At 41.8% G+C, this 26,142-nt stretch overlaps 1 long non-coding RNA gene across 1 annotated transcript in view; it reads right to left on the bottom strand.

Moving 5' to 3' along the window:
• Positions 1-2,928: 2,928 nt before the first annotated feature.
• LOC125632193 (uncharacterized) overlaps positions 2,929-26,142 on the bottom strand; it is a 45,579-nt gene continuing 22,365 nt past the window's right edge. The window contains exons 2-3 of the long non-coding RNA XR_007355220.1: positions 5,682-5,849; positions 2,929-3,474 (exon numbers count right to left, since the gene is read on the bottom strand). This is a non-coding gene — a long non-coding RNA (uncharacterized LOC125632193). The remainder of the gene's footprint in view (positions 3,475-5,681; positions 5,850-26,142) is intronic.

The following is a 26,142-nucleotide window of genomic DNA, read 5'->3' as shown; positions in this document are numbered from 1 at the left end:
AGAGTTCCACTCTGTGATATTTACACAGACCAGAAAATTTCTGGAGTCCGAGAGGGTGAAACTCCTTTTTATGTTTTCTTCTTTCTCTCTCCTGCCTCCCCTTTATCCTTTTCTTTTAAAGAGACTTAACATAATTCTTTTGTATGAAATTTCCTAAGAGAATGTTATGGGGACATTCAAAATTCCAGAAATTCTAAAATTAATGTTGTGCACATGATATTAATTCCACTATCAACATGTAAATATATAAGGGGCAGATTTAACTGAATTTCACAATATTTTTCAAATAAAATCTCATTGTATTCAAATTCCTCTGAGGAACTTACTTCTGCTGAGTTGGCTAAGAAAAACAAGTTAAAACAAATCAAACCGCAGTTAACTGAAAGGGAACAAATTGAAGAGAGTCTACAGGAGAGCAACAAAAATAGGTTTAGGGAAAAATCACTTATGAGGAAAGATTGAAAGAATTGAGGATATTTAATCTGGAGAACAGAAGGCTGAGGAGGGCCCAGGATGAAATCCTCCAATATTAAAAAGGAAAAGGATGGTGATCAATTGTTCTCCATGTCCACTGAGAGTAGGACCAGAAGTAATCAGCTTTGTTTGTAGCAAGGGAGATTCAAGTTAGATACGAGGAAAAACTTTCTAATAGCAAAGAATAGTTAAGCACTGGAACAGGTTACCAAGGAAGGTTGTAGAATTCTTGTCATTGGAGGTTTTTAAGAACAGATTATAAAAAAACCTGTCATGGATGATCTAGGTTTATTGGTCCTGTCTCAGTACAAGGGAGACAGACTAAATGAGTTCTGAGGTCCCTTCCAGCCCTACATTTCTGTGTGATTTCTTCACTGAGATTTCCAGTACTACCCAATTGGACTAGTATGATGAGGAGTGATAGCCCACTCCTCTTATGATATCTGTGGGGTGATTGTGGTGAGTGAACAAGTTGACCTTCCCAGACTTCCTCCCAATTCAAACACCTCAAGAAGGAAGAGCAGGGTCAGCCACTCTCCTCCCCAATGATGTCAGGAAGAGGAAGGAGATCAATCAACATCCCACAAAGAACAGGGGGAGAGGAGGCAAACAACCACCTGCTGTCAGAAACATCAGAAGAGGGAGGGAGTCTGCAGGCCACTACCCCTCCTAGCACATAAAACAGCAAGAGAGAGAGAGAGACACACACACACACAGAGACCAGTATAGAGAGTAGTGGGGAAATTTAGAAATTGTACATGGTCTTGACCTAAACAAGGGCAAAATGTTTTCTATGGAGTTCATTTAAACCTGGAATCCAATGTGAATCTCATATACAAGACTGAAAAAACCTGAAGGACCCTATAAAGCAAAGTCACCGAAGGTATGTCTAAACTACAAAATTAGGTCGAATTTATAGAAGTCGATTTTTTTAAAAAGCTATTTTATACAGTCAATTGTGTGTGTCCCCCACTAAGCGCATTAAGTCAGCAGAGTGCATCCACAGTACCAAGGAGTGATACAGGAGGGCCAGGAAGCAGTGGGAGATTGCTAGAGGGGAAATATATAAGCTCAAGGCTAATTACAGCATGGTCCCCTGTAGACTAGGGAAGGTGGCTGCAGGTTAATTGGAGCACCTGCAGTCAATCAAGGCCCTGTTAGGAACCTAATAAAACCCTCTGCTTCAGGCAGACAGGGGAGGAGGAGGAGGAAGGAGAGAGGACTGGAGCTTGGAGGTGTGTTGAGAGATTTGGAAGACCTGAGTACTGAAGTAAGGAAGACCCTGCCCCAGCAGGACAGGGAGACTCCCTTCCCCACAGCTTCTAAGGACCGATGGTAACCCCACCTAAGGGGGACAAGGGTAAGAAACCCTCAGGTGTTGAGAGGGGCTGGGACTCAGAGTGAGGAGCAAACCCAGACCCCTCCCCTGCTTCCCTCCTATACCACCTTCCTGGGCTACTAGCGGGACTCTCAGCACCCAAGAGCAGGGCAAAGGGTGGCATTTTAGCTCCCCGCCAAGAAAAGCGCAGGACCCACCAGACTAACGCAATCACTGAGCTGCAGCTATCAAGGGTAGTGACTCTGGGAAATGTGCAGGTCATAGTGGATGACTTTGCTGCAATGGGATTCCCTAACTGTGGTGGGACGATAGATGGAACGCATATCCCTATCTTGGCACCGGATCACCAAGGCAGCGGGGACATAAACCGAAAGGGGTACTTTTCAATGGTGTTGCAAGCACTGATGGATCACAAGGGACGTTTCACCAACATCAACGTGGGATGGCCGGGAAAGGTACATGACGCTTGTATCTTTAGGAATTCTGATCTGTATGAACAGCTGCAGCAAGGAACTTATTTTCCAGACCAGAAAATAACCATTGAGGATGTTGAAATGCCTATCATTATCCTTGGGGTCCCAACCTACCCCTTAATGCCATGGCTCATGAAGCCATACACAGGCACCCTGGACAGTAGTCAGGAGCTGGTCAACTATAGGCTGAGCAAGTGCAGAATGGTGGTAGAATGTGCATTTGGACATTTAAAAGCACGCTGGTGCAGTTTACTGTCTCAGTCAGACCTCAGCAAAACCAATATTCCCATTGTTATTACTGCTTTCTGTGTGCTCCACAATATTTGTGAGAGTAAGGGGGGGACGTTTATGGTGGGGGGGGAAGTTGAGGGAAATTGCCTGGCCACTGATTATGCACAGCCAGACACCAGGGCGGTTAGAAGAGGACTGCAGGGCATGTTGCGCATCAGAGAAGCTTTGAAAACCAGTTTCATGGCTGACCAGGCTACAGAGTGACAGTTCTGTTTCATCCTCCTTGATGAAAAGCCTCCCCCTTGGTTCACTCTACTTCCCTGTAAGCCAACCGCCCTCCCCTCCCCCCATGGATCACCGCTTGCAGAGGCAATAAAGTCATCGTTGTTTCAAATTCATGCATTCTTTATTAATTTGTCACACAAATAGGAGGATAGCTGCCAAGGTAGCCTGGAAGGGGTGGGGGAGGAGGCAAGGACAAGCCTACATTGCACTTCAAAACTTATTGAATGCCAGCCTTCTGTTGCTTGGGCAGTCCTGTGGTTGGGTGCCTGGAGCCCTCTCCCTCCCCCCCACCTTCTTGGGTGTTTGGGTGAGGAGGCTGTGGAACTTGGGGAGGGCAGTTGATTACACAGGGGCTGCAGTGGCGGTCTCTGCTTTTCTTGCACCTCAACCATATGCCGGAGCATATCAGTTTGATCCTCCAGTAGCCTCAGCATTGCATCCTCCCTCCTCTCATCACACTGCTGCCACCTCTCCTGTTGCTCCAGCCATGTGTCCTCACATTCATTTTGTGCTTTCCTGGACTCTGCCTCCACGCATTCTGCTGGGCTCTTTCAGTTTGGGTGGACTGCATGAGCTCAGAGAACATTTCATCGCACATGCATTTTTTTCACCTTCTGATCTGCACTAGCCTCTGGCCTGGAGATGCTAGTGGCAGCGTTGAAACATTTGCAGCTGCGGGAGGAAAAAAAGGGAGAGTAAAATTGAAAAAGACACATTGTCATTTAAAAGGAGGGACTGATGTTTTTGCTTTAATGTGCAGCACAAACCCAACTAACCCCTACCCCCCCACACCCAATTCTCTGGGATGATCGCTTCACCCCTCCCCCCACCGCGTGGCTAACAGCGGGGATGATTTCTTTTCAGCCACAGGCAAACAGCCCAGCAGGAACGGCCACCTCTAAATGGCCCCTTAATAAAATTCTCCTATTTCAACCAGGTGACCATGAATGATATCACTCTCCTGAGAATAATACAGAGAGATAAAGAATGGATGTTGCTTGAATGCCAGCAAACACCAGGACTACACGCTGCCATGCTTTCTTATGCAATGATTCCAGACTCCACGCTACTGGCCTGCCGTGGTAAAGTGTCCTACCATGGAGGATGCAATAAGGCTGCCCTCCCTAGAAACCTTTTGCAAAGGCTTTGGGAGTACCTCCAGGAGAGCTTCAAGGAGGCTTTCCGCTCCATCCCCAGACACGTTAACACACTTTTCCAGTAGCTGTACTGGCCACAAATGCATCCCAAATCTTCGGGGCAAATTAATACTTAAACACGCTTGCATATAAACCGTGTATTATATTTACGAAAGTACACTCACCAGAGGTGCCTTCTCCACCTTCAAGGTCCGGGAGCCCAGGTTGGGAGGGTATTGGCTCCAGGGTGATGAACAGTTCCTGGCTGTCGGGGAGAATGGTTTCTCTGCTTGCCTGGTGTGCGCTATCATCTTCCTCGTCCCCAAAATCCTCATCCCTGTTGCGTGAGACTCCCTTGCAGGAGTCCACATACAGGTGTGGGGTAGTTGTAGGGGCACCCCTAGAATCGCATGCAGCTCATCATAAAAGTGGCATGTCTGGGGCTCTGAGCCCGAGTGGGCATTTGCCTCTTGGGTTTTTTGGTAGGCTTGCCTGAGCTCCTTAACTTTCATGCAGCACTGCTGCAGGTCCCTGTTATAGCCTCTGTCCTTCAAGCCCTTGGAGATTTTTTCAAATATTTTGGCATTTCGCCTTTTGGAACGGAGTTCTGATAGCACAGATTCATCTCCCCATACAGCGATCAGATCCCATACCTCCTGTTCAGTCCATGCTGGAGCTCTTTTGTGACTCTGGGACTGCATGGTCACCTCTGCTGATGAGATCTGCATGGTCACCTGTGATGATCAGCTCGCCATGCTGGCCAAACAGGAAATTAAATTCAAAAGTTCGCAGGGCTTTTCCTGTCTACCTGGTCAGTGCATCCAAGTTGAGAGTGCTGTCCAGAGCGGTCACAATGGAGCACTCTGGGATAGCTACTGGAGTCCAATACGATCGAATTGCATCCACACTACCTCAAAATTGACCTAGTGATGTCTATTTCAGCGCTAATCCCCTTGTCGGGGAGGAGTACAGAAATCGATTTTAAGAGCCCAGTTAAGTCAACAAAAATGGTTTAATTGTGTGGACAAGTGCAGGGTTAAATCCATGTAATGCTGCTAAATTTGACCTAAACTCATAGTGTAGACCAGGGCTGAGTTTCTTGCATTTTTCCTCTGTATCCTCCAGTCTGTGGACCTCACTGTCTTTGAGAGTCATCCATTTTAACATTAAGGCTAATGTAAAACTAGCATTCCAGCACTGGCACTAGCAAATTTCAAGTGAGATACTGTGAGAGCATCCCCAACTCTTCAGACATTTCTACTTATTATTACCATAGAGTCTATGAACCATACTCATGGACCAGGACCCTGTTGTGCTAGATTCTTTACCAAAAAAATGGTCCCTGCCCTAAAGAACTTACAATCTAGTTAAGTGCCTATATGATTGCCATTACTATAGTATCTGAGCACCTCACAATCTTTAATGGATTAATTTTCATGATACTCCTGTAAGGTCCAAGAGTTCTGAGGGAACTCAAATGTGAAATTGCAGAACTACTAACTGTAGTCTGTAACCTATCATTTAAAATGAGCTTCTGTACCAAATGACTGGAGGATAGCTAATGTGATACCAATTTTTTAAAAGGGCTCCAGAGATGACCCCGGCAATTGCAGGCAGGGAAGTTTGATTTCAGTATTGGGCAAACTGGTTGAAACTATAGTGAAGAACAAAATTGTCAGACACATAGATGAACGTAATTTGTTGGGGAAGAGTCAACATGGTTTTTGTAAAGGGAAATCATACCTCGCCAATCTAGTAAAATTCTTTGAGGGGGTCAACAAGCATGTGGACAAAGGGGATCCAGTGGATATAGTGTACTTAGATTTTCAGAAAGCCTTTGACAAGGTCCCTCACCAAAGGCTCTTAAGCTGTCATCGGATAAGGAAGGTAGGTCCTCTCATGGATTGATAACTGGTTAAAAGATAGGAAACAAAGGGTAGAAATAAATGGTCAGTTTTCAGAATGCAGAGAGGTAAATAGTGGTGTTCCCCAGGGGTCTGTACTGGGCCCAGTCCTATTCAATATATTCATAAATGATCTGGGAAAAGGGGTAAACAGTAAGGTGGCAAAATTTGCAGATGATACAAATTTGCTCAAGATAGTTAAGTCCCAGGCAGACTGCAAAGAGCTACAAACAGATCTCTCAGAACTGGGTGACTGGGCAACAAAATGGCTGATGAAATTCAATTCTGATAAATGCAAAGTAATGCACATTGGAAAACATAATCCCAACTATACGTACAAAATGATGGGGCCTAAACTAGCTGTTACTACTCAAGAAAGAGATCTTGGAGTCATTATGAATAGTTCTCTGAAAACATCCACGCAGTGTGCAGCGGCAGTCAAAAGAGCAAACAATGTTAGGAATCATTCAGAAAGGGATAGCTAAGACGACAGAAAAATAAATTGCCCCTATAAATCTATGGTATGCCCACATCTTGAATATTGCATGCAAATGTGGTCGCCCCATCTCAAAAAAGATATATTGGAATTGAAAAAGGTTCAGAAAAGGGCAACAAAAATGATTAGGGGTATGGAACAGCTGCCATATGAGGAGAGAATAATAAGACTGGGACTTTTCATTTTGGAAACGTGACAACTCACGGGGGATATGATGGACGTCTATAAACTCATTCCTGGTGTGGAGAAAGTAAATAAGGAAGTGTTATTTACTCCTTCTAGGGGTCACCAAATGAAATTAATAGGCAGCAGGTTTAAAGCAAACAAAAGGAAGTATTTTTTCACACAACGCACAGTCAATCTGTGGAACTCCTTCCCAGATGACGTTTTGAAGGCCAAGTCTATAACAGGGTTCAAATTAGAACTAGATAAGTTCATGGAGGATAGGTCCATCAATAGTTACTAGCCAGGATGGGCAGGATGTTTGCCAGAAGCTGGGAATTGGTGACAGGAGATGGATCACTTGATGATTACCTGTTCTGTTCATTCCCTCCGGGTTACATGGCATTGGCCACTGTTGGAAGACAGGATACTGGACTAGACGGACCTTTGGTCTGACCCAGTATGACCATTTTTATGTTCTTATGAGATACGGAAGTGCTACTGTCCCTATTTTACAGATAGGAACTGAGGCGTACAACAATTAAAATTGTCCAAGGTCACACAGACAGGCTGTGGTAGAACAGGGAATTGAAACCAAGTGCCCCAGGTTTCAAGCTTGTACCCTTACCCCAGGATAGCTTAATTATTTGTGCTTCAGGTTATTAGGAACTCTTTAATCAAGGTGAGAGGTACTGTTAGTTTGTTAAGTTAGCCATTAGCTTGTGTTTTATCTTATATTTCTTTTGTAACCAATCCTGACTTTTATGCATCATTACTTGTAACCACTTAAAATCTATCTTTCTGTAGCTAATAAACTTACATTTTTTATTTTAACCAGCATATTTGGATTAAGGTGTGTGGGAAACTCCATTTGGGATAATAAGGCTGGTGCATATGATTTTCCTTGAAATTATGAACTTTCTATGAGCTTGACTGTTCAGAATCATACTGATCAGTACAAGATGCACATTTCTGGGGGACAAGGCTGGGACTAGGAATTTGCAGATGTGGCCCTGTATGTAATTCATAAGTGATTGGTCAAAGCATTAATGTAACATACCTGGGAGTAGTTTTGCATGCTGAAGGCTGTGGAAACAGGCCAGGAGTGGAGGTTCTGACAACAAAACCGTGTAAAAGGCACCCTAGGCTAGAGAATTAAGGGGACACAGCTGTTCAACAGTCCAGATTGTACCCTGGGTGCAAGACCATAGTGAAAGGGTAGTTATCAGTGGTTCACAGTCAAACTGGGGGAAACTTGTCTAGTGGAGTCCCTCAGGGGTCAGTCTCGGGTTCAGTACTATTCAGTATTTTCATTAATGACTTGGGTAATACAGTGGAGAGTATGCCTATATAATTTATGGATAACACCAAGATGGTCAGTGTTGCAAGCACTTTAGAGGACAGGATTAGAATTCAAATTTACCTTAATAAATTGGAGACCTGGTCTGAAATCAACAAGATAAAATTCAATAAAGCAAAGTCCTACACTTAGGAAAGAAAAGTCAATTGTACAACTACAAAATGGGAATAACTGGCTTAGGGATAGTACTGCTGAAAAGGATCTGGGGGTTATAGTGGATCACAAACTGAACATAAGTGAACAATGTGATGCAGTAGTGAAAACTACTACTATCATGCTGGGGTGTACTAACAGGAGTGTTGTATGTAAGACAAACAGAGGTAACTGTCCTACTCTACTCATCACTGGTGAAGCCTCAGCTAGAGTACTGTGTCCAATTCTTGGTACCACACTTTAGGAAAGATGTGGACAAATTGGAGAGAGTCTAGAGGAGAGCAACAAAAAAAGATAAAAGGTTTTGAAAACTTGATCTAAGAGGAAGAGTTAAACACTGCACATGTTTAGTCTTTAGACAAGAAGACTGAGGGGAAACCTGATAACAGTCTTCAAATATGTTAAGGGCTGTTACAAAGTGGACAGTAATCCATTGAAAGCAGGACAAGCAGTAACAGGCTTAATCTGCAGCAAGCTAGATTTTAGTTAGATATTAGGAAAAACTTTCTATCTATAAAGGTAGTTAGACTCTAGAACAGGCTTCTAAGGAGGTTGTGGAATCCCCATCATTGGATCTGTGAGGTACAGTCAAAGTTTACTTGATCCTGCCTCAGAACAGGGGCTTGATGACCTCTTGTAGGTCTGGAAGGGACCTCAGTTCTATGATTCTATTCAGGAGTCAGATGAGATGAGCACAATGGTCCCTTCTGGCCTTTGACCCCATTATTCTCTGGGAGTCAGTCTCTACTTTAGCTGTTTCAAAGTCCTAGGCAAGAATTATGACAGACTAAAGGGAGCAACCATATTCCACTTGAAATTTTCTAAGGCCCTGTGTGAAGATGTTCAGATTTTGGAAATGCATGTAGTGTATTTGGGCATTGGGGAAGGATCTGGAAATGCTTGGCAATATGGAGGTTTTATTAACTGGGAGGGAAATCAAAGAGCTTCTCACTGGTATCTGTGATAGGCCAGGCACCAAAGATTATAAAATGTGGAGGAGGGGAAAGTTTTGACGGCAGGCCGAAAGAATGTGCCACGTTCACCTCCCCCCCCGCCAAAAAGCACAGTGCCCTATAAGGACACATATTGATGTTTCATGTGTCCATGGTCAAGTCAGCGTTATAGGCAACCAAAACAAATTATAGGGAAAAAGGGAGGAGGAGAGAGAATGAATTAGTTTTGGATGTCAAAGAAAGTAAGAACAGACTTTGTTCATATACTGTTCCTATCCTCATTCAAACAGGTAAGAGGGGGAAAAAACTCCCTAGAGAAAAAAAGTCCCTTTTTATTTTGCTATAGTGCCCCAGGGAAGGGCCTCTAGCACACAGGCCCTGCTTTTACAAATGCTTCCCTTTCCTTACATGGGTCTTTTACTAAGAGTAAAAAATCCACATTCCTCATTTGTTTAGCCTGAAATCCCCTGCACATTCCCACAAACTACTTCCTTTTCTCTCTTTTTAGCAAAACTCCCTCTCTTTTTAATGAAGAGAAGTTCAGAGAGTTTTTCCCATGAATAGATGGCAGGCACCTGGGAGTTATGAATTTTAAAGTGATCATTTTCTTTCAGCCATTCTGGACAATGGGGATCTCCTTTTGACTCACTTTCACAGCTTTGAGAGGCTCTCAGATCAGCCACATTCCAATCAGATTGGAGTCAGATCAGAGCTGTGCTGGACTGCATCAAGGTCTCTCACAGAAAGACAAGGAGCAGATGGCCAACACTGAGCTCTCCTCCCCTTTTCAAAGTGCAATGGAAGGCAATGTGGGAAAGCGTTCCCCCAGCATTGCCTATTGATTTCTGAATAGGACCACCACATGCCACCAGCCTGTAGGTATGAACCTCTGTTAACAGATGGTGAGATCATTATGAGCAATTAATTCCTTTAATGTATCAGTGGGAACATGTTGGAAAGGATGATGCAAGCACAGAATGAATAGTGAACTTCTCATTCCTGGGGGAGAGCAGCAGCTACATCACTGAAGGATGGGAATATTCTTTCAGGAGCTTCTGTACATACTGAGAACCAGAATTAGCTGTTTGGTTCACAGAAATGAGGCATGTTTTTTATTAACTAATCATCCCTCCCTTGTTGATACTGATTAATAACAGATTTATTTCTAGATCATTTTTAGACACACAAACATTCAAAACAATGGGGGGGGGGAATTTAAGACTGTCTACATGTGATAGGAACGTAGGGAATTTGGTCTAAAAATTGAGGGAATAATGCTATAAATGTTTTGTTACATAAATTTCATTTATGATGGTTATAAATGAATATAGAAAAAACTATTTTGAACACTATATAACACCACTGTTTATATATAAAAGAAATTCATGCTCTCTCTTAGCACTAAAAATATATGCATGCAAAATAAACCTTGAACAGTCTTGTCTGAAAGTTTAAAAGGACTAAAGTATTTTATATAGAAATTATATTTTCTTTAAATTATACAATCTGTATAGTAGCAATGCAGAAAAAACTACACAAACTAGTTAAAAACAAAAATACTCTATATATACACACACATTGTGGTCTGGCTACATTAAAATTCATGTTGTTAATCACTGTAAAGACTGGGACATTTCTAATTTTTTCTCCTTTTTTAAATGTATACAAGAATTATTTTTCATTTTAGAGACAGAAGATGCAACATAGATGGCTAGTTAATTTTTGTCTTTAAGATGACAGGAAAATGTAAACAGGAAATACAGACAACTATTCACTTATTCATATTTAAATTACACTTTTTGCTTGTAATTAAGACACTCGAGTAGTGGCTCTGTTCATGAAATTTACATAACTGTACAATAGCTTGCCTAAGTGAACATCAAATGGTAGTTAACCTTGAAGTGTATTATCTTAATTGAATAAATCTGGCTATCGTTCAATAAATTAAAACCGAAAGATAATATACCTTTACACTACTAAAATTATTTTTAAAAATAATCTGGTTTTGAATGTTAATATGGTTCACCGTTGCTTTTCCTCTAGGTTTTTATTTATGCTGTAACAGTAGTCCTTTCAAAAAAATCATAGTACCATAGACACACATACATGTTTGCTGCTTTTTCCACATTGTTTGCAGTTTGTGTCAGTGTCACATTCTGGAAAGCATTGATAAGAATATCAGAATATTGAATCAAAATGTATAATTTGCTTGTCTGAGATATTCCCTCCCCTACTTCCTCCATCCTTATTGGACTTCTGTCGCTCCCTTCCCCCACTGTGCACCAGCTGAGTATCCCATTGCACAGTAAGAAGTCTAGGTGGGAGAATATAGATTTTTGCATAGGTTAAATAGGAAAGCCACATTCCATCACATTCCCATTTAAATCAGATTTACATGGGGTGTAAATCCCCTCAGAATAGAGCCATTCACAAAGGGCTCAGAATATTCCCCTTACAATGTTGATTACATTAAATCAGTAACAATCATGTTTCGGTAATTATATAGTTAAGGCAAGAGAATTGTGCAGTGTATTTATATTTTCATGAAATAAGTTAACGAGGAGCCACCTGTGCCTTGTATCAGTTTTCAAGAGAAAATAGGAGAATACAGGTGTTCCAACAGTATATCTGTAGATTTTGTATATTAATTTGCAAACACTGAAACCTAACATATTGTAACTGAATGCAGCAACACACTGTTTAAAGGACAATATTTTGGGTTTTGTTTGGGTTTTTTTAACCACAAAAGACTATAGTTCCTTGGCTATCAAAAACAGCTGTAATTTGAGCTTCTCTCATTCTCACAATGTTCACCATTGTACCTTATGCAATATACATTGTACATGCTCAGCCCTAACCCATATGGGTAGACAAGAAGCATTCACACTGTGAATTACCATTTTTCCCAGCATCTAGTGCTAGTCAGACAGCACAATAATAAACTAGAAGCGCCTTTGTCTGTTAAAACATTGTTCTTCATTACTACATGAAAAGCAAATGGTCTTTGTACAGAGGAAGAGTGGCACACAACTGCTCTGGAAGTAGGGGAAGGAATTTGTATCATGAGCTGACCACCTCATAGATACAGATGCCAGTCATCAATCTTTTTCTCAGTAGCCCACCCATCTACGCCTTGGAAAAGATTTTGAGCAAGCATGTGTTCATTATTAGATTTAATGGAATAAGGGATTAGAGGGACTGCTTGCTTTCATACCCAGGGAGAACACCCCAAGCTTTCATCCACAGATGTTTTAGAAATCACTTCATCTGATTCCTTATTGATGCTTGGGTAAAGTGAAGTAAATCAGAAAGATCATTGTTTTTCTGGGACCATTTTAATAAGTATAATTATTCTAGCAATTTATCATGCAAATTTATAATAGATTACAATTGCTTAGCTGTTTTTATTGCAAAATAAATACAATTCCTAACTGGTTCTGTTTAGGTTCTTATATCATGCAATCACTATGGTACTGAAGCAGATAAGTTATGGGACATATCACGCCATGCACAAGCAACCCCTGGTTCCTCTCAGTTTTTTACATGAATTGTTCTCTATGAGAACAGAGTTTGCTCCTCTGCAGAACAGCCAGCAACACTGAAAACACACATCTTGGGGATCTGTGGAATCAGAAAGCTGCTACTTAGGGCCTTCTGCCTCTGCCCTGACTCTTGTCTCTTTTCTGCCCCTTCTGGCTCCTTGACAGTCTGACTCTTGCAGGATTTGTGCTACCAGGGGCCCCCTACAAGCTGTTGGGCTTGGAATGCTCCCATAAAGTGGGGTGTTAGGGCAGACACCTACCCTGGAGTGCCCCCTTGTGTCAAGGCTAATATGCCTCCTCACAGCCTGGTGCAGACCTGTGTGCACATCCCTGCCTCAGTTTCCCCTAGTGGGCTTTCAGTGAGATCAAGGAAGCTTTTATGTAGTGAACAATGCCCCCTTCTACCCCAAGCCTTCTACCCAATATCCTAGCTTGGGGGTGGGGAAGGAAGAAGTTAACTTTAGTCCATCCTCTCCACCTGAGTCCATCCATCTCCTTCTCCTCCATCCAGGCTCCTTACCAGTGAGGTGTTCTTGATCTGGGACTGCCCTCTGACCACCACCTGGAGGAAGGGTTCCCTCTCTGGAGTTCAGGATCCCTACAGAGGTCAAACCACTGCAGCTTTTCTCCCGATAGTATAGTTCATCTGGGATCAGACATGCCTGCTGCTGCCTGGTAAGGTCCTTCCACATCTCCCTAGGCCTACGGTTTGAAACTCTTAGCCCTTCCCTTTCAGAACCTCTTCCTTCTGTGTGTCTTCTTTCCTGGTGAGCTGCCTAATCAGCTCTCCTGAGAAGTCCCTCCGCTCAGGAGCATCCTGTTTTCTAGAACCTCCCAATTGAGATCTCATAACCCTCTATAAGGCCCAGGTGTTCTTTGGCTAATTAACTGGTGCCCAGCCACCTAGGCAATTAACTACTCACAGGTGATTCTGGATTGGCTTGTTCTCCTTAGCTAAGTCTGTCACAGACAGGTTGGGGGCCTGACCCCACCTCAGAGGGCCAGCTACCCTGAGGCATGGGGTTTCCACAGCATAAATAGAAAAGAGTAATTCACTGGAGTGACAGTGCTGACTCTACATCCATTCCCCAAGCCGTTCCGTCCTACTCCTGTCCACAGACAGATCCCATACCTCACAGGTTCTCTGCAGAGTCAAGGAACATTGAAAACAATGCAGCAATGGGCGCGGTGTCCCTTTTGGCATCTGGATCTGATGGACTCTTCTATCCTTTACTCATAGAAGCAGAAGGTACCATATGGCCCTGTGCCTCCAAATACAAAGATTACAATAGTCTGTTGTTACCAAGACAATTAAGCACTGGTAGATGGAAGTGGAGCTGCCTGCCAATGAACAGTTATAAATACATTCAGTGTAAATAAGTCATATTTTAGAATCTAATGAATTCTATTTACACTGTAGATTTACTAGGAAGTTATTAATTAGCTATAATAAATTAATATGATATGTTTGCCTGTATAAATAATACTGTATCTCATAATATTAAGGTCATAGGTCAGATACGAGACCTCACTACAGACATGGGAATTACGTTTTGAATTACATATGCCACAATCTTCAATTTTTAATACTCTAGAACAAGTTAATTTCTGATCTTTTATTGATTCAGGATGCCCATATTATAAGGAATAAGAACCAAGATTTTTCATTGATGGGTACCTAAAACTAGTCTCCTAAATCCCTGTTTAAGCACCAAAATAAATAGCCTGATTTTAAAAAATGTCTGAACCCAACAACTCCCATTAAAGTCACACTGAAATCAATGGTATTTAATACACAAAATTCAGGCCACTTTTTTAGGCAGCCATATTTGAAAATCTTGGACAATTTCTTACTACAAAAAGCAATTCAACCACGTGAGTCTTTCCAAGTTACATATGTTTCTCCCTTTAAAAGTTATTTACTAAAAAAGATAAGAGCCATTTCCAAATAGTTTTATTTACCTTGTTTAATTGACAGTTATGTTTCCCATTAATATTAGGCTTAGTATTTATTATTATTAAAACATCTGCTTTGTCTATATGCATTTTTCTGTCTTTGCCCATTTTTCTCTTCGTACATCACAAATGAGCTATATCTGGTTGAAAAAGAAAATCAGTTCCAATCTGGAAGCAGAGAACATTTTGGCAATTACACGATGCTAACAATACTTCAACAAGTTCCAAATCTGTTTCAGTGTTCAATCCAAGGGGTGGGAGCTCTCAGGCACTAAAAGCTTGCCTGGGATCACAGGTTGATCAGGTTCCTCATTTTACCAATACTCCATAACAAAAGGGGTTTTAGGATGGAACACAATTCTCTGACATGCAGCCACCCATTGATACTCTTATATACAACTCACTGATCTCAGAAGTGGTTGCACAACCTACACATATGGGCCATCACTGAGAAAGTGTCAAAGAAAGGGGAGCCATGCATGAGCAATTCAGTCCAGGTCTGTTGCTTGAGTGAAATGGCAAGCTTCAGATCACATGATCTGGTTTCAAGAGAAGAATATTATGTTACTTATACTGATCCACCATCCATTAAAAAATGTTGGGGAATGAAGTCACTCTTCATATTCATATTATTTGCTTTTAAAGAAGTTTGCAGGATCAGCTACTCTAACTTATAAGCAAAATCCATTAAAATATATATTCAGCTTGACTGGTCATACAATTCAAACCATGACAGCATTCAACCCCAAAATTCTTGGCAAACAGAATGATCCACCGCTTGTGTACCATACATACATAAATACTCCAGCATTCATCACCTCCTTGCTATCTCTTTAGTTTTTGTTATTCTTTTAGAAACGTGTAAGTACTGTGCCTAACCTCTAGTCCTACCAGCAATATCCAGCTCTCAGATCAATGTTCTAAAGAATTCTGCTTTACTGAAACTTTACCAGGTTGCAGAAGACACAGAAATACTAGATATTTACCCAAAGCAAGTCCTCAGATCCAAATTTAAGATCTGAGTTTGCAACTCAGATTGCTATAATGGACCAAATCCAAACTCAAATTCTAGGAAAGTTGAGAGTCAAACCTGACTGATGCTCAGGTTCAAGAAAGTTTGAACACAGGTTTTTGAATCTGTGCATTACAAAGCTATAAAGTTCAGATATGGTGTTTGGATACAGAGTTTTGGTTTGATTTCACTCCTAAGAAATACACAAGGTAAATGTGGAATAGAAATCTCTCTTTCAGACTGCACACAAACAAAGGGTCAATGGAAAAAGAACTGGAAGTAAACTCTTCCTCTGTTGCTTACATGGTTTACTTGTACTCATTGGTCCACCATTGCTGTCTACAAAAAGGCCTACACAGTAGCTTTAACAGACAAATTCAAGCTCCGAATGGCTGTTAAATCCAGCGCCTATCAAACCCAGGGAGAGTGAAGTAGTTATAACAGGAGTGTGTGTATGAGAGCAAGAGTCTACCGTTAGTGAGATTCTCTTTGTAAAAACCAAACAGAAAATCCAAATCATGAATAGGATGCTTTCTATTCTGAGAGTTTGCTTAAAAGGATACAATAGACTTGAATATTTTAGACTATTTTTGCTTTAAGATGTCAGAACCTACTATTTAAAAAATAGTATTTTATCATTTCATCTACATACCAGGACTATGGAGGATGCACCTACCTGCACATGATTTTGAACGGGTGCAACTGAACAGAGCAGCAAATGAAACAACAGCACATCAAGAAGGAAAAAGGAAGCATTTGTCTGGAAGGCCAGCAGCTGTTGACTTACTATTATACTCTTAGAGTTGCCACCTTTCCAGGTTAGGCAGGACAACAGGAAGGGCCAGTGAACACGGGGTTTGGTCTCGACCTTTGAGTAGCTACCTTTTGGCAAACGTAGGACATTTTGCAGAAGGAAGGAAAGAATGGAAAGAGAAAGCCAAATCACAGCCTGCCACGAATATTTCATCTCTCAGCAAATTAACAGCAGCAGTAACAATTCCAAAATAAATCACTTTCTATCCCATATCCTGCCCAGCATGGATCAGGTGCAAATGGCAACCAAACTTCCTCTCACCTTTATGCAGACTGCATGCAGCATACATGAATATGCTTTTCTTTCAAGTTACTTCCTTTCAGAATCCCTGAAGATATTAATTTCATTTTCATCATAATCAGCTATGACTATCCACTGGTGTGCTCTGCTCACCCTGTATCTATGCTATTGTCTATCTTTCCATGCATATGTCTGTGCTTCTCTCATGAATGTACTAGTCCTTTAAATTTTTTAATTAGAAAGCTGCTCTGTTTACTAAAAGCCAAAATGTATGAGTACATTTCTCAATTAGACTAATTAAGGTAAAAGTGATAGTCTTGTTGACATTGTTAAATCCAATGACGCAGTCTATTAGTAATTAAAGCACATTGGAAGTTACTTAATTTCAAGGCCCTCCACAAAAAAAAAAAAAAAAAGGAGAATACATATCTATATGCCTTTTTGCTCTAGAATTGCGATTGCTGATATAGTGTCAGAGCCAGTGGTTGCTGCAGAAAGCAATACCTATGTAATACAGATAGCCCTGTGAGCTTAATCTTACCCATATTTCAAAATAGGATTGTCTTGTATCCCCTGACAGACATTGAAAGTTTGAATTTGGCAAGTGGCATCTTCCTCTCACTTTCATGGAAGGATGTCAAAGCGAGAACTGATGTTAAATAACATCTTTTTCTGAAATCAACATGTACTGAAAGATTACAAAAGAGGCCCTCTTCTTCCTGAGCTGTGGCAACTTCAGACTTTTTGCCTATTAAGACTTGGGTTGAAATCCTGTCCCCACTAAAGTCGGTGGGAGTTTTGTTACTGACTTCAATTGGGCAAGGATTTCATCCTTGAAGTTTAGCTTCAGGCAGATAGATTTCTGAAGAAAGCTAAAGATTTCAGCTTCTTAACAGCCTGCAATGCATTTAAATTCCACTGCAATTAAACTGATGGGAGACAAAACTGTAAAACCACTGATGTGAGAATGGCTAATGACTGTTGGTGCATTTGTACCCAAGCATTGCTCTTATTTTTGTACAATACCAACAACATGACCAGACATGTGAGTATTTGAAATATAAACAAGCTTACTATATAGGGACTAAGCAGGTAGCTTTGTGATATGCAATGTCAATAAAGAATCCCCAATTTGATTTTCAGTCATTCACTCCCTGAGCAACTGGATGCTCAGAACGCTGGAGGACAATGGATTCAGCTCCTAAAAGGGGGAGATTTGCACACTTCTCATCAAGAACCATTCAGAATATCTGACAATAGCATTGATAGTCTAAGGGAGTCCCATCCAACTCCTTAGTTGACAAGACGGTAGCTGTGATGCATGGCTTCAGAGGTAGAGGATGGTTAAAACAAAGGAGAGTAATTCACCTTCTCTCTCTGCCTATCCTCTTCGAGCTGCCAATGGCCACCCATTCTTGTGTCTGGTTCTAATGAATGAAAACACTACATGGAAAAATCCACCTCTCTCACAGTGCTTGTTCCACATTGATTGTCAGCACTTCACCACAACTTACATGTGATTCAGGGTGAGACCAGTCCATGAAGAGCTAAGACAGTCTCTCTTTGTATCACCTGGTCTGAAGCAATTATACACATTCAGAGCAAAGAAGCCAGATGCACAAACCATGCAATGAGCTTCTAGCAGGAATCTTATTTGCAAGAGTTGAACCAATGGAAAACATCTCTCACACAACTCTGCAGGTTCACTATTACCTAACTGCCTATGATGTTCTTAGAATTAGACATTAGTCAGGGTCAGTGTAGACTGGGATATGTAGTTCTGGCTATTTTGGAATGTGTGTGGCGTATACAGTTATGAACTTAGGATGCCCTTTATTTTCTGAGTACTGCAGTTTTAAATTTCTAAGCTGTTTCCCTGTGTGAAGATTTCAGCAGCCATTTTGTTTTCTGGGTTCAATGCAGACTGTCAGAAAAGACGCATTCTGTGCTCTCATGAAGACATTGCTTTTATTCTCTCTGGTTCTGGTGTTCTCCTAATCTAAAATAAAGGTTTTTCTTACTGATGGAAAGCATACAATTAGAAACAGCTATTTAATTAAGAAGACTAAGCCTGGAAGCTGAAACACATGCAGACTTAGAATAATGTGTACATTTTATCAGTGAGGGTAGTTAACTGTTGGAACAGCTTACCTAGGGATGTGGGCCCAGATCAAAGGTATTTAGACTCCTAATTACCACTGAAGTCAATTGGAGGTAAGTGCCTAAACACCTTTGAAGATCTGGGCCACGGAGGATTCTCAGTCACTTGAATTCTTTAAAATCAAGATTGGATGCCCTTCTAAACATATGATCTAGTGAGTGAACTAGAAGTTTTAGGCTTGATGCAGTAATTAAATTATACTGTCTGTGTTATATAAAAAGGCCAGATCTTAAAATCGGTTTGCTCTTTACATGTAAAAACATAATATCTGAATGGAGTTCTCGCTATTCTCCTGGATTCTGGTATATTAGCAATTTACTAAATCCCTACTTAACAATTCACTGACCCTTCCTAAGGAAGAAGTTACACCTCTGAATGCATGTTCTGAGTCCATGTTAAGTTCCTTGGGAGACAGGCATGAGCCCATTTGAGGACTGAATTTGGCCCTTAGAGTTTACTGCAGTGATCCTGCCCTTTCTGATTCGTTGAAAAAAATAATTGATTATTTGCAATTTTTAACATTGTTTAGCATTCCCCCAGTTCTTACAACAAACTCACTGAAACTACAAATTCAGGTTTCTGACTGTGGAACATTAGGTGTTCTTGTCTTCAGTAAGTCAAAGGCTCCATGAATGTTTGATGGATTAGGACTGTTTGTCTATTGATACATAATGCACACAAGTGCACCTGGCCCAAAGGTGAAACAGGTGCATGAGCTGCTTCACTGCTACAAAATACTACAGTAGCTCCTGTCAAAAAAAAAAAAAAAAAGAAAGAAAGAAAGAAAAAGAAATGCTCAAGTGTATTTGAAAATCAAAATCTTTTCATACAGAAAATAGTGAATTCATATTGAATGGCATCTTATTAAAATCCTGTAACATACTATTGGGAAAGGCAGATTAAAATGGTATGTTTATTGACAACCATCTTCTATGGGGAAAAATACGAACAAATACTTTACAAATCTCCAGAGTCTCCTGCTGGTGCAGTATTTAGTGCTCTTATGTGCGTACTATGCTAGCATGCCTGCCATTATTATGGGCACTATTATACACTCTACTAGTTAAGTTTGCCACTAAGTTTCCATAGTATATCTGAGTTTGCCCACCTCACCCCATCCCACCCTGGCATCCCTTCTAAAAAAAAAAAAAAAAGAAAAGAAAAGAAAATCTATGCACAAAAAGTCACAGTATTTCAACATTGGTAGGTTAGATTTGGGGCTAAAGTAGAATTTTTCGATAAAATTTGAAGTGCTGTTCCTGAATTATAACATCCTAAAACTAGTGGTGTTCACCAGCAAAGATGTCGCACATGGCATCAAAATTTTGTTGATTAAAGTCTAGTTTCTGAAGCTATTGACTTGAATGTTAAACACTGCTGGGGATCATCCTCTCTGGCAATCTTGGTATAGCATGTCACACAACTGTTGGAAATTTTCTGTTCTATGCTACATACATTTTTATACCACGTTGATCACCGTATCTTCCAGTAGTGCAACACCAACAAAAGGCTTTTGCGGGAGATATCAGGGGATTCTTCTGGACCTACTGAAGTCTGGGACAACCAATAAGCCGGATGAGGTTCATCACCTCCCCCCTAACACACAAGTCTTAGGAGGCTCACCATGCCTCCTCCAACTCCCCACAACCTTATCAAGCTTCAGAGGGGTAGCCTTGTTAGTCTGGATTGGTAAAAGCAGCAAAGAGTTTTCTTTGCCACTCTTATCAAGCTTGTTAGTCCTAGAGAGCCTGCTCTGGCTTGTAAGTGGACAATATGGGTTGGAGGATGGTTTAGAGGCTTTTGGTTCATTTGGAGATCTGGATTCATGCGAGGCCTTGGGTGCCCCAAGGAGTCTACTAAAGTTAATGAGGGGGCTGGATGCCCTGATGAGCATTCTTAGACTCTTAGAAAGTTATAAGGCTCCTAAGCCCCTCAGTTGCGGGAATCAGAGGAGCAGGGAATGGAGTCTTCATTCCCTGGGACCCCATACATGGGGCCTGAAGAGCAGCAGAAATCACAAAGAGGTTCTTACCCTTGGTTCTGCTGACCCCCAATGTTTCTGCCAGACAAGTTTCTCTCTCAGACTCACACACCTCACTGCAGCTCTTAGGGTCACACCCCCCATCTTTGGGACATTCGGAAGTTGACAGGACCAGAGCAGTACTTTTATTCACCTCACAAACTTTACAGAAGAGCCCTGCTTCTGAGACCTTATAATATTTTGCAAGAGTGGGACTCCTTTTACAGACCATGGAAGTCTACAGCATCCAGGACTCCTCTTCACAGATGGGAGGTGGGAACTGTGATAAGCAGAATTTCATCATCAACAGGCCCTAGGGTATTCTCTCCCCATTAGACCACCTTAGGTCTTCTGGATCATGGTCTCCCTCTTGTTGACCTAATGTTTGCAGAAACTGGATTCTCCAACAGAATTAACAGTTAAAAAAAAAACAACCAAGAAATCACTCCACAAAAAACTTTTTTGGCTTGAAGTTAATTATTACAGGCTCATATCAGTGGCTTAAATGCATATCATTAAATTACCCCCCCTCCAACCCACAAATCAGAAACCTGGAAAACAAAGTTAGAGCTGAACTTCGCAAACAAATCATCCAAACTATCTTAGCTATGACTCCATACCAATGCCTGGTGGAGTCAGAAGACATATTAACTTATCTATCCATAAGAAACAGTTTCATTTTTATTTGTGAGCACCAAAACAAGAATGCCTTAATCATACTATGGTGGTATCTTTCTTAATAGACATGCCAGTGCTTAATTTGTAATAAAAGAGGTTCTGGTGCTCAAGCAATTTTTTTACATTCATAACTGATGCAGTGAGCCCAGAGGTGCCGGGGCTAAGAACTGCCAAGTGTAGAGGTGCCAGGGCTCAGCCCTGGCACAAATTAAGCCCTGGGACATTCACAATACACCTACAAGAATTTTACAAATTCCTGATTCGAAAAATAGAGTACTGAAAGTAATCATGCCTTTATTAAGGGTTAGATCCTGCAAGGTGTTGAGAGCACTAAGCTCCTATTGGAGGTGTTCAACATATAATAGGATTAGGCCCTACAATCCTATGTGGGAGTCATAGAATATGAGTGTTGAAGGGACCTCAGGAGGTCATCTAGTCCAACCCCCTGCTCAAAGCAGGACCAATCCCCAACTAAATCATCCAAGCCAGGGCTTTGTCAAGCCTGACCTTAAAAACTTCTAAGGAAGGAGATTCCACCATCTCCCTAGGTAACGCATTCCAGTGTTTCAACACCCTCCTAGTGAAAAAGTTTTGCCTAATATTCAACCTAAACCTCCCCCACTGCAACTTGAGATCACTACTCCTTGTTCTGCCATCTGCTACCGCTGAGAACAGTCTAGGTCCATCCTCTTTGGAACCCCCTTGCAGGTAGTTGAAAGCAGCTATCAAATCCCCCCTCATTCTTCTCTTCCGCAGACTAAACAATCCCAGTTCCCTCAGCCTCTCCTCATAACTCATGTGTTCCAATCCCCTAATCATTTTTGTTGCCCTCCGCTCGACGTTTGCCAATTTTTCCACATCCTTCTTGTAGTGTGGGGCCCAAAACTGGACACAGTACTCCAGATGAGGCCTCACCACTGTTGAATAGAGGGGATCTATCCCTCAATCTGCTGGCAATGCCCCTACATATACATCCCAAAATGCCATTGGCCTTCTTGGCAACAACAGCACACTGTTGACTCATATCCAGCTTCTCGTCCACTGTAACCCCTTGGTCCTTTTCTGAAGAACTGCTGCCTAGCCATTCAGTCCCTAGTTTGTAGCAGTGCATGGGATTCTTCTGTCCTAAGTGCAGGACTCTGCGCTTGTCCTTGTTGAACCTCATCAGATTTCTTTTGGCCCAATCCTCTAATTTGTCTTGGTCCCTCAGTTTCCTATCCCTACCCTCCAGTGTATCTACCTCTCCTCCCAGTTTAGTGTCATCTGCAAACTTGCTGAGGGTGCAATCCACACCATCCTCCAGATCATTGATGAAGATATTGAACAAAACCGGCCCGAGGACTGACCCTTGGGGCACTCCACTTGATACCTGCTGCCAACTAGACATGGAGCCATTGATCACTACCCATTGAGCCCGACAATCTAGCCAACTTTCTATCCACCTTACAGTCCATTCATCCAGCACATACTTCTTTAACTTGCTGGCAAGAACACTGTGGGAGACCATGTCAAAAGCTTTGCTGAAGTCAAGGAACAACACGTCCACTGCTTTCCCCTCATCCACAGAGCCAGTTATCTCGTCATAGAAGGCAATTAGATTACTCAGGCACGACTTGCCCTTGGTGAATCCAGGCTGACTGTTCCTGATCACTTTCCTCTCCTCTAAGTGCTTCAGCATTGATTCCTTGAGGACCTGCTCCATGATTTTTCCAGGGACTGAGGTGAGACTGACTGGCCTGTAGTCCCCAGGATCCTCCTTCTTCCCTTTTTTAAAGATGGGCACTACATTAGCCTTTTTCCAGCCGTCTGGGACTTCCCCCAATTGCCATGAGTTTTCAAAGATAATGGCCAATGGCTCTGCAATCACATCCGCCAACTCCTTTAGCACTCTCGGATGCAGCGCATCCAGCCCCATGGACTTGTGCTCGTCCATCTTTTCTAAATAGTCCCGAACCACTTCTTTCTCCACAGAGGGCTGGTCACCTCCTCCCCATGCTGTGCTGCCCAGTGCAGTAGTCTGGGAGCTGACCTTGTTTGTGAAGACAGAGGCAAAAAAAGCATTGAGTACATTAGCTTTTTCCACATCCTCTGTCACTAGGTTGCCTCCCTCGTTCAGTAAGGGGCCCACACTTTCCTTGACTTTCTTTCTATTGCTAACATACCTGAAGAAACCCTTCTTGTTACTCTTAAAATCTCTTGCTAGCTGCAACTCCAGTGTGATTTGGCCTTCCTGATTTCACTCCTGCATGCCCGAGCAATGTTTTTATACTCTTCCCTGGTCATTTGTCTAATCTTCCACTTCTTGTAAGCTTCTTTTTTGTGTTTAAGATCAGCAAGGATTTCACTGTTAAGCCAAGCTGGTCGCCTGCCATATTTACTATTCTTTCTACACATCGGGATGGTTCGTTCCTGTAACCTCAATAAGGATTCTTTAAAATACAGCCAGCTCTCCTGGGCTCCTTTCTCCCTCATGTTATTCTCCCAGGGAATCCTGCCTATCAGTTCTCTGAGGGAATCAAAGTCTGCTTTTCTGAAGTCCAAAGTCCATATTCTGCTGCTCTCCTTTCTTCCCTGTGTCAGGATCCTGAACTCGACCATCTCCCAGGTTCCCATCCACTTTTGCTTCCCCTACTAATTCTTCCCGGTTTGTGAGCAGCCGGTCAAGAAGAGCTGTGCCCCTAGTTGGTTCCTCCAGCACCTGCACCAGGAAATTGTCCCGTACACTTTCCAAAAACTTCCTGGATTGTCTGTGCACCGCTGTATTGCTCTCCCAGCAGATATCAGGGTGATTGAAGTCTCCCATGAGAAACAGGGCCTGCGATCTAGTAACTTCCGTGAGTTGCCGGAAGAAAGCCTCGTCCACCTCATCCCCCTGGTCCAGTGGTCTATAGCAGACTCCCGCCACGACATCACCCTTGTTGCTCACACTTCTAAACTTAATCCAGAGACTCTCAGGTTTTTCTGCAGTTTCATACTTGAGCTCTGAGCAGTCATTCTGCTCCCTTACATACAGTGCAACTCCCCCACCTTTTCTGCCCTGCCTGTCCTTCCTGAACAGTTTATATCCATCCATGACAGTACTCCAGTCATGTGAGTTATCCCACCAAGTCTCTGTTATTCCAATCACATCGTAATTCCTTGACTGTGCCAGGACTTCCAGTTCTCCCTGCTTGTTTCCCAGGCTTCTTGCATTTGTGTCAATTAACCAAACATCATCAAACACAGAGCAAGCATGTCCCCATATAGAACCCTAACAGGCCCAAATCGTTCTATTAGAGTAAAAATGTCAAGTGGCTCCATGGTTTCAGATCATGATTCTTAGTACTTGATATGTATGTATCAAACAAATTATAAATCCAGGTTTTGTGGTGCACATTTTCTATAATTTGTGTGCAAAGAAGGGAAAATAGTAGGTGGGCATTTCTATGGGACAGAGATAAAGTAGCTTGGATGTCTTGTTTGAAAAGTACAACCTTAACACTTCATTTTCTGTTTGTTTTTGTTTTTTACCAGGTGTTGATGGGGGTGGGGGTGGGAAGAGATGTATTTTTTTAAATTCTAACATTTTGAAGAGTAATTTGCTTGCAAATGACTGATATGTACGAGCAGCTTAACTTTGCTCTAAGATTTTTTGTAGGGAATCAATGCAGACCTTTGTCTGTGGCTTCTTTGTAGTTTTTGGTTAATCAGAGGGCAAATAGGACAGTTTATGAAAGATCAAGTGACCCTCAAGCAGGGTTGTCTGAGACTATCACAGGACTTGTTTTTCCAAAGTGTCTCAGCAAGGAGGTCAAATGGAGAGCTCAAGTCAGCCAGGGCATGTGTTTATTCTGCCAGTGTAAATTACATAAGCTCTGTACACTTGATTGCAGGCTCCAGGATTTACATACATTATGCTTATCTGTAAATTACAATATTGCCCTGTTCATGCAGAACAGGTATCTCTGGAGTATATTTCTGAAATTTTCAGGTGCACTGGGTCTTCTTCTGAGCCTTAATACCTTGCATAACCTAAAAGAATTGTAATAATAGTCTGAAGGTTCCCTCTCCCCCCACTAACTTGATGAAATACAGAGACTTTGAAACGTTTGAATGTGTATTTTATAGAAGAGACTCCTCCACTTATAGGTACTCCCTCACCTGACCTAATCCCAGATATATGATCTCTCTCCAACTCCACAGTACAGATTTAGACATATAGACCCAAGCAAACTGGATGAAGAAAGGTTAAGGAGCATTCATAAGACTTTTACTTTCATTTAGGGTAACTGCTTTGTTCCACAATAATTTATCAGTCCTTCCTCTCCCACACATCATGAACCTGCAGCTGCCAGGAGATACTCTATGGAATGCAAAGTATACTTTCCTCCCTAGACATACAGATTAAAATCTTCAAGCTGCTACCAGCTTTGGGAAGAGCAAATGTCCTGACTCCTGAAATAGCTTAGACACTTGACTTTTCTTCATAATAATGTGTTCAATATCTTGATTTCAGTAAGACTTTCACACAGCACCACGTGGGATTCTCATAAGCAAACTAGGGAAATGTGGTCTAGATGAAATTACTGTAAAGTGGGTGCATCACTGGTTGAAAGACTGTACTCAAGGAGCAGTTATCAATGGTTCACTGTCAAACTGGGTGGGGATGTACCTAGTGGGATCCCACAGTGGTCAATCCAGGGCCTGGTACTCTTCATTATTTAAGTCATTAATGAAAATTATTAGAGTGGAGAGTGATCTTATAAAATTTTCA

Source organism: Caretta caretta, chromosome 2 (assembly GCF_965140235.1).
Source record: "Caretta caretta isolate rCarCar2 chromosome 2, rCarCar1.hap1, whole genome shotgun sequence".
Lineage (NCBI taxonomy): Eukaryota > Metazoa > Chordata > Testudines > Cheloniidae > Caretta > Caretta caretta.
Note: the sequence above shows the minus strand (reverse complement) of the source record. Positions and strands in the feature narration are given on the sequence as shown.